This window comes from Chrysochloris asiatica, unplaced genomic scaffold, assembly GCF_000296735.1.
Source record: "Chrysochloris asiatica unplaced genomic scaffold, ChrAsi1.0 scaffold00178, whole genome shotgun sequence".
Taxonomy (NCBI): domain Eukaryota; kingdom Metazoa; phylum Chordata; class Mammalia; order Afrosoricida; family Chrysochloridae; genus Chrysochloris; species Chrysochloris asiatica.
The window spans coordinates 3,804,387-3,814,184 of NW_006408696.1; the positions used below are offsets into that span (position 1 = coordinate 3,804,387).

The 9,798-nt window shown below is 42.6% G+C and overlaps 1 protein-coding gene across 1 annotated transcript in view; it reads right to left on the reverse strand.

Moving 5' to 3' along the window:
* Window positions 1-7,611, reverse strand: part of KIAA0430 (KIAA0430 ortholog) — a 49,150-nt gene extending 41,539 nt beyond the window's left edge. The window contains exon 1 of the mRNA XM_006871959.1: window positions 7,458-7,611. The gene's annotated coding sequence lies outside the window, so the exon portion shown is untranslated. The remainder of the gene's footprint in view (window positions 1-7,457) is intronic.
* Between the last annotated feature and the right edge of the window lie 2,187 nt (window positions 7,612-9,798).

The following is a 9,798-nucleotide window of genomic DNA, read 5'->3' on the forward strand; positions in this document are numbered from 1 at the left end:
AGTGTACATTGATACAATTTGATGAACTTGACCTATACTTATGAATGTAACAGCTGAAAATACCAACTGAGATGGAAGGAGTCTTCACTTCAAGTATCAATCCTATCCCCTCTGTATACAAGGTTGATAGGGATGGGCAACTTAGACATTGGCTACCTAAAATGGAGGTGATATAAAGGCACAAAGTGACTGGCTTACAAGTTCTCAAGAGGGAGTTTAATTTCAGAGTGTGTGGGGGAAGGTAGGAATCCCTATTGAATAGTTCTCATCTTGTCTAGACAGGTCTGATGAAAGGAGATGGGGATAAGATTCTTATGATTCAATAGTGTGTACATGTTATCACGACTAATTGCAACTGTCACAACTACAAAGGTAGTTTTGTAACAAAAAGGGGGGAGTAGTTAATCTTACAGTCAGGAATAGAGGACCCTAGGACCATCTAGGGAGAAGCGCACGAGAGAAACGTAGGACCCTATTCAGAGAAGCAGTGACACCATAGATGGAGGCAGAGATGAGGATATGGAGAGAGAGAGAGCAGCTGAGGACTCTAGACTCATGAAAAGTGAAAGGCTGTGTGCTGGTGGCCAGGAGGCAGGCTTGTAAAACATGCCTTTTGGTTGTTTTAAATTATTATATATTCCTGAGTGCTTTTGTGTACATTCCTCCGAAAAAAGAACAACAACAGAGGGAACAGAAGCAAATACTGTTGAATGATGATGCACAGAGGAGATTGTAATCATTGCAATGAAACAATGAGAGTAAAACTGATATTCTCCCATGTAAACTATCACTCAATTCACAATAAAAACTTTTAAAACAGAAGAAACCTGAAAACTGAACCAGTGAGAAAGTTACACCAAGGACTTTCCCCCATCATAACAATGCACCTGTTCATTCTTCAAGAATTTCACTGAGAAACCTTTCCTCCCATCCACCCTTCAGCCCTGATTTTGTCCCTTCAGATTCTTTTTGTTCCCCCAAATTCAAACAACATTGAAAAGGAACATGATTTGAGTCCCTCGAGGATACCAAAACTGCCTGCTCTCATCCAGTCAGGAATTATAAGGATATACTCAAGGGTCAAAGGCACAGAAAAACTGCCGTTTGGACATGGTATAAATCAAAGAGTGCAAAATTCTTCAGTGAAGGGTTTTGTTGTTGTTTAGTGCTTTTGAGTCAGTTTTGACTCACAGGGACCCTCTATAGGGTATCTGAGGAGCAGCTGTTGAGTTTGAACAAACCTTGTGGTTCAAACCAACCTTGCAGTACAGTGCTTATCCTCCAGCGCCACACACCAGGATGGAAGCACTAGCTTCAGAAGTGTACCAACCGAGATGGAGAATATACTGAGAAACAATAGCTTCAATTGATGCTTTTGTTTAATAAACATTTTGATATTTTTGCTTAATAAAATTTTCTATGATTTTATAGCAGGACTTTTGGACTCACCTTTGTACTTACAATGTAATAACCCAAACTAAACTTACTACAGTCAAGTCAATTCCAACCCATAGCAATCCTGTAAGACAGAGTAGCACTCACTGCCCCTCACGGTTTCCGAGACTGTCAGCATCTATGGGAGCAGACAGCCTCATGTTCCTCCTGAAACATGGCTGGTGGGTTTGAACTGCCAAGCTTGCAGGTAACAACTGCAACTTATCCACTGTGCCACTATATAATCCAAACAATTCAAATCTTAACGAACAAAAGTAGAATGTATATCAAAACAGACTGCAGAGTACTAAAAGTTGGTAAAGTTTGTAGACTGTTTATACTTGAACAGTAATGGTAGTCATTACGTTTTTTAAAAATCTGTAACTTTTATTATTTACGTTTTACTGCTTTTCAAATAAAAATCAACTCTAGCTGAGTCCCAGTTCTTTTCTACAGTTAGCTATGTTGAGGAAAGCAGGCAAAGCCTGGCAGCCTACAGGCATCCCTGAGTGATCTCCTTGGCTGGAGGCAACCTCTTTAGATCCTGTACAGATGTTTTCTGTAACTTTTCTTAATTCTTTTCAGCAATTTCTCCCTACTTATGATAGTCACAGAAAAGAGTCCTAATTTTAGTAAATGACCCACTACCAAATACTGCCTACTAATTACATATAATTTAAAAATCAACCTTCAAGCAACCTATCCCACTGCGCCTTTGATATGAGAGTGGGCGTCCAAGCTGAGTGATTTGGGTGGACTTTGAATTTGATTGTGCTACAGAGCTAATGGAATCAAAGTTTTTGTTTACTTATCACCAAAAATTGAACAAGTAGAGAAATCTCAAGGCACACGTGTGCACTATCTAGGTTTCCAACAGTTCAATAAAAGATCAAATTCACTCTCTCAATGGGGTGTGGAGGCAGTCTGCCAATGGTAAGGAAAGCTGAACCTCACTGCCAAGTAACTCCACAGCCTCATGCCTATTGGCAGTTCAAACCCACCGGCTGCTCCTCAGAAAGCCTAAACAGGGCCACTATAAGTCGGAACTAACTCGATGGCACTTTAACAACAATGTAGTTGGCCAAGCTAAGTCCCATTTTCTCTTGGAAATGTCATCATCTCTAATAAGGACTTTAACACACCTACAGGGTGAAGGGAGAGAACAGACAGCCATACAGACACTGTAACTAAGGTACAGATAGGAGAACCAACTACATAATAAATCGCATGGGTTGGCAAACCACACTCTGTGAGTTAAAACTGGCCTGCTGTCTTGTTTTTAAAGGGACTGAGAATTAAGAATATATTTACATAACATTTTTAACTGGTTGAAAATCAAAAGAATAACATTTCATGGAAAATCAGAAGAATACATCCTCACAGGAAACTCATATTTCAATGTCCATAAATAAAGTCTTATGGGGCCACAGATTGCCTATGGTGACTTGGGCATTACAACTGCAGAGTTGAATCAATGCAAAAGAGCATCTATCTGGTCCACAAAGTCCAGCATACTGGCTCCTGGCCCTTTACAGTACACATGTGTCAAGGTTACAAAGATTCATTAAGCTTCTACTTCCTCCTGCATAAAACATAGCTAATTTCTTTCTTACAACATTGCTGAGGTAAACAAGAATTACAGACTCCATCGTGTTTTTTCCCCTACCCCCACCACTGAAGTCCCTGGACCAAGCACGGTCTGCTACATAGATAGTGATAAGTGAATGTTGGAAGGGGGATGAATAAGCATGGCACCTACCTACCACATACTGCTAGAGATGAAATGGAAGGTAACTGGGACACAGTGGTGGTAAATCAGGTACTTGTTTTTCCAAAGGTCTTATAGTCTCCAGTAAGTGCCTCTCTTGACCAAATGACTTGTGTTGTTCACGAGATATGCTACTTCAATATGTACTCTCAAACCCAGTTATTTCTTTTTTTCAAGGCAAAATCTGAAATATTTTATAGTATGTTTCCATTTAATATTATTCATTCACCTCTTTTAAAATACTTATTTAGTATACTGTATTTTGGGACACCTGGTGGTGCACTGTAGGATCAGCACTGGACTATGAAGCACAAGGTCAGCAGTTTAAGCCCACCAGCTGTTCCTTGGCAACCCTACACAGGGTGGCTATGAGTTGGCACTGACTCAGCACCTACTCATCGCCACTTAACAACAACAGCAAATACTGTATAACAGCCCTGGTGGCGCTGTGAGTTAGGTATTTGGGTTGCTAATCCCGAGGTCAGTGGTTCACACCCACCTACTACTCCTTGGGAGAAAAATGAACCTGTCTGCTTCCATAAAGATTTACAGTCTCAGGTACCTTATTTAGGGTCGTTATAAGTTAGAATCGATACAACGGCAGTGGGTTTTTAGGACTGGGTGTCTGGCACAAGATGTACAATGAGGCAAAGGGAAAAAGGACAATGGGCTCCATCTGTCTAAGTTTCTCTTCACATAATGCTGCTGTAAGGTAGGCAGGAGAGAAATTAATGACATTTTACCAAGAACAAACAAAATTTTAAGAAGTTTCTAACTGCACTAAAACTCACACAATTAGAAAGATGGAAGAACCAGGCTCGTCCATCTCTTCTCACCACACCAAGGTGCTTGTATGAGGGGGCTTCAACAAGTTCATGGAAAGATTCCATTCTCTTTTGACTCTACTTTACAGGAGCTTTTTGAGTTCCCAATACATTACAGAATACAAGCAACCGAAAACAACTTATTAACCAGCAACTTTGTAGCGGTCTGAACTTTTAGTCCTGGGAACACCACTGAGTAACCAGAGCAAGTGTGACTGAAGGAGAGTCCTGGTACGGTGCTGTAGAAGCACTGGACTGCTAACCACAAGGTTGGCAGTTCAAACCCACCTTGAAAACCCTACACAGGGTCACTATGAGTCAGAACCAACTAGACGGGACTTAACAATTCCTGCTCTGCTGCTATCTCCCGAATCTCGAGGTCTTTGAGCAATTCAGACTGGTTGGGAGAATAGGCTGACTGCTAAATTGGGAGAACTCACTGCTTCTGAGCCCCCAATCTCAGCACTTCCTATCTGTACAGTTTTGGGCAACTCATCACCTCTCTGAACCTTAGACGCATCTGTAAAATGAACCTAAAAATAATCCTTACCCCACAGGGCTGTTGTTTGGAGTAAATGACCTAATTCACGGCAAACATTTAGTAAGTTGCCTGCCTTTACTAGTCAACCTATTCCTTCACTCAGCTCGCTCCATACCATTAGCCTGTTTTAGTTTTTTCATTACCCTTGTATCTGAAAGTACCTTGTTTATTTGCTTTTGGTTTGTTTTAGAGCTCAAAGTGACCAAATTTAAATTCTGAGAAATAAACCATAAAAGCAGTTTAAGTCCTAAGTAACTGTAAGTGAAGGAGCTCTGGTAGCGTAATGGTTACGAATAGGGCTGCTAACCTCAGGGTCAGCAGTTCAAAACTACCAGCTGTTCCGCAGAAAAAAAAGGAGGCTTTCAGCTTCTGTAAAGATGTACAGCCTCCAAAAGCCTCTACAGGGTCGCTATGAGTCGGAACCAACTTCATGGCACATAACAACAACTGTGAGTGAGTGAGGATAATGATCTTTGCTATCAGCATGTAGAAACAATCACTCATCTGTACTTCAGGAAGACACGTTTATGCAGAGGGTTTACAGTTAAATATCTCAAGCAAACGTTCATAGAATTTCACATCTCTGTTGGCATTTCACTCAAAGAGAACTATACTTCAGCTTTCTTCAATTTGCTCCTCATTAACAACTATGTGACAACTCAATTTTTGAAGGATATCGCACAAAATTTCTTAAAAAATTAAGATAAACTTTTCAAAATAAGCTTTTTTTCCTCATCAGCTAACAATATCAATGGTGGTTGTTCAGTGCTGCAACGGCACTGGACTCACAGAATCCCTGTAAAGGGTTTCTGAGGCTGCACATCTTTGCGGGAGCAGAAAAAGCCTCATCTGTCTTCCTAGGAGCAGTTGGTGGGCTCGAACCATTAACCTTGTGGTTCGTGGTCCAGTGCTTATTCTACAGAGCTAACAATATCAATAGAGAAGAAATGGATTTGTTTGTCTGGGTTTCTTTCTTGCCCAAACTTTTGTGTAAGAGAGAAGAGAGTAATGCCTTTCTCATTCTACAGTTCACAAGGTACTTTCACATTAAATGTGGTGGTACAAAAAGGAAGTGAATAAAAGAAAGAATGATTCGAAGGAATTTCAAAATTAAGATGCTTCTAGTGGCTGTTTTGCAATTTACCTTAATTTTTTTCTAAGAGAATCACTTAGAGATAAGTTAACACAAACTGGTTAAGTTTTTTTCCCAAGTTAAAATAAACAGTTTCCAACTAGTTTACCAGTCCTTATCTTCATGACCAAAGTCCAGACAAATCTAGTGGTTTTATCTTCGTGAACAGACTGGACATACTTGGAAATGAAATAGCTCAAATTAGGAAACAAAAGTACTGTGTCTTAGCTAAAATGAGTTTAAATAAAGCTTTAAATAAAAAATGCTAACTGGTGAGATTATGTGCTGGCTCACAAGGTCGGTTTGAACCACAAGCTTAGCGGTTTGAACTCACCAGCCGCCCCTCGGAAACTCTACAGGATCGCTATGAGTTGGAACCAACTTAATGGTACTTAACAACAACAACCAACAGCTACAAAATATTAACAACCAGGGAGCAACAGAACAAATCTATGTGGCAAGAAATACAGCCAAAATGCTTCTTAGAAGCCAGGATGACACAACTCCGTCTCTCACACTTCAGACGGTATCAGGAGGGACCAGTCCCTGAAGGCCATCCTGCTTGGTAAATTGGGGGAGGGGGGGTGTCAACAAAAAACGAAGACCCCCCCCCCCAGGGCAACGGGATGGATTGGCACGGTGGCTACAACAATGAGCTCAAACACAGTAATTGTGAGGATGGCCCAGGACCTGGCAATGCTTCGTTTTGTTGCACACAGGCTCTCTCTGACTTGCAGCCAACTTTCCTGCATGTAACAACAACTACAGCATCTATTTGGAGGCGTTACGGTTTTAAATGAATTGGTACAATAGGCTCAAAGATAATAATTGAGAGATGGCACAGGACTGGGCAGGGTTTTTATTCTGTTGTGTTCAGAGTCACTATGCATTGGAACTGACTTGACAACACCTAACAACAACATGACTTAAAATGCGATTTACTTTTAGGTTTCACAAATAAACATAGTTGTATGTTTCTGAAAAGCAGTGAGATGCTTGTGTGTGGTTGATTTTATTACTATCTGTCCCTACACCAGAATAAACTCCGTATATTCTTATTCCCCATAGTATCGTCTGCACCTAGCATAGTGTAGAAACATTATCAAGTAGCTGGTACAAGAATGAAGTTCTCAATAAAGGTTTAGAAATAACCACTTATATCTCAATTTCCCTATAAGCAAATCGGAAGACTACAGACCAATCAGAGACGTTGGTTAGTTCAAAAAATCCAAATGTAACTGAACAGTTCCTGGGAAGACCAAAAAGGTGCTTGGGAAACTCGAAAATGTGTATATCACGTTAGGTTACAAGAACAACTTAACACTTGTCAAACCAAAGTCTGTACACCCTAGGGGTTGCTGCAAGACCAGGGGAACGCAAAATACGCAAAGGCTTTGCAAAAACCATCCGTTTTCTCCCTCTGAACCTCCAGCTGTGCACACCTCCTGGAAGGGTTGCTCCTCACACCTGATGGGCCTCATAAGAAGCAGAGAGACAGGTGCGGGCGGGGAGCCAAATCCCAACAAAAGGGGACAGCTGGGCAGCGGTGACAGTCGCGAATGGACCTGAAAGGGAGACAAGCCACCCTTCTTGTTGGATCCGACTTGGCAAGTCTCAGTCTTTCCCCAAGGACTAAAACCTCCCCACACCCAACAATAGGTGGGGTGTGGGGGGTGAATACAGTCTCCCTCCAGTTTTGGTAGCCCCAGAGCAGAGGGGCCGTGAGGGTCTAGTTTCCAAAGCTGACAGCAAACTCACCTCTGCCGCCAGCTCCACCTCCGCTCACATTCCGGCCCCGCCGCCTTCCCCACCCCCCCGCCCTCCCAGGCCCTTTATTTTGATTCCCGACTCCACAGCTCCCGCCGCCGCCGCCAAGCGCACCCTCCACTTCCGCTTCCGCACCGTACCGCCCCTGTCGCAAAATAAACGCCCTTTTCACCCTCTCGCTCCGCCCCTTCTTCCACCCTTCCCCCGCCGGCGTAACCTCCCCGCGCAGGGTGTGCTGGGAACGCCGGGGGGGGGCGGGGCCTTGCGGCCTTGCAGCTTCGTCAGGCTCAGTCCCCTCCGCATAAAACCCTCTAATAGGGACCTTCCCTGTGGGTTGATACTGACCTTTTAGGCGGAAAACACTAGTTTAAGGAGGACTTCTCGCTGCCTCAACTTTATGTAGCCGAAAGGAACGGAGAATTAAGGAGCTGGGGGCGGGAAGAACCGGGGAAAAAAACCTGCCTAGGAGAATTTCACACAATTAAGCTCTTTTGGTGTTTTTAAGGCAGGCCATTTAAAAGGAATTTCTGTGAAAAACTCGATCATCTGGACTTTTTTCTGTCTCTTTACGTGATGGCAGCACTTATTTTTTAATGGCACGAGGCTTTCTGCTCCCGTAAAGATTTACAACCTCGGAAACCCTGTACAGGGTCGCTATGAGTCGGAACCGACTCCAAGGCACATAACAACAACAAAGCCACTAGATTGTTTCCTTATATAGTGCGACCTAGTGGCCAGTGAAGAGACAAATAATTGTGAGCTCGATTTTCTGTGAGGTCCTGTGGGCGGGCGGGCGGGGAAGCAAAAGTGTGTGCAAAACAGTACTGTCACCAACGGAAGTCTTCGGTAACTCTTAGTAAAACAAAACAAAAAAACCCACGTGATTTTTGGAAGTCCCGGTCTAGTGATTAGAAATTAATACAAATTTTCGTAGAGCATGCTTTTTTTTTTTTCCTATCGTCTGAGTCCTCATTTTTATCTGAAAAAGTTTTTTTAGGACTCAGCGAAACGGTAATTTCTGAAAGTGTCAGCTGCTCACTATTTCCTGTTGCAAATTAGGAAAACAAAGCACCTATAATTGAGACAGTTTTAGAACGTGAGAGCTATTATTTACAAGTTTACTTCTGAAATTTGCCAAGAGACAAGTTTACTTTGCAAGACTAGTAGAAATTGCCAAAAGAGAAAACATTTTCCCTCAATTCTCCGATATGAGGCAACTTCATTGTTCATTGTTGTTTTTGTGAAGTGTCGAGTAGGTTCCGATCCATAGCGACCCTGTTTAGGGTTTCCGAGCAGCTACTGGTGAGCTTGCGAGCTAGTTCAAACGGCTTTGCAGCCTAGGGCATTAACCCACTGCACCACATCAGGACTAATCAGTAGTGGTGGTGTGCAGTGGGGTCGGTTCCGATTCATAGCGACCCTGCATAGGATTTCCGAAGCTGTAAATCTTTTCGGAAGCAGAAAGGCTCATCTTTCTCCGGTAGAAATGCTGGATAATTTCGAACTACTTGACCTTGAGTTTAGCAGCCCAATTCGTAACCAATACGCCACCAGAGCTCCTTTAATACGCATTGTTGTTGTTGTTAAGTGCCGAGTCAATTCCAACCCATAGCGACCCTGTATAGGGTTTCCAAGGAGCAGCTGGTGAGCTTGAACCGCCGACCTTGCAGTTCAACCGGTTTTGCAGTCTGGCGCATTAGCCCACAGCGCCACACCAGGACTCCTTAATCTGCATTAGGTGGGGGATATTTCTGGGGAAGCTAAAGCCCATGTAACTGAACAATCGTTCCTGTTTGTATTTCATTTTCTAGAAGGCATGTTAAGTATACACATCATCAGCCTGCTTAGATACTAATTGTTGATGTTAAGTCGCATCGAGTAGGTTCCAACTCATGTTGTTGTGAAGTGCCTTCGAATTGGTTTCAACCCATAGAGACCCTGTATAGGGTTTCCAAGGAGCAACTGGTGAGCTTGAGCCACCCGCCTTGCAATTGTAGTCCAGTGCCTTAACCCATAGGGCCACACCAGGAGCAGCTAGTGGGCTTGAACTGCCAATCTTGTGGTTTAACAATCCCTGACTGATCCTACAGCGCCACAACAGGAGTCCCCATTGCTACCAAGTAAATCTTCATTGTGTATGTATGTGGGTGATATTATCTAAATAGGAATTAGAGCAGATGAAAAAACAACCCTGTTACTTGTGTTTTGTCTTTTTCAAAGTAAGGAACATGCTTCTTCTTTACAGGAACTTTACTTCCTTTTTTAAAAATTCCATTTGATGGTCTATGAACACAGAAGACCATAATAACTAAAAATATAAAAAAGGAAGCAA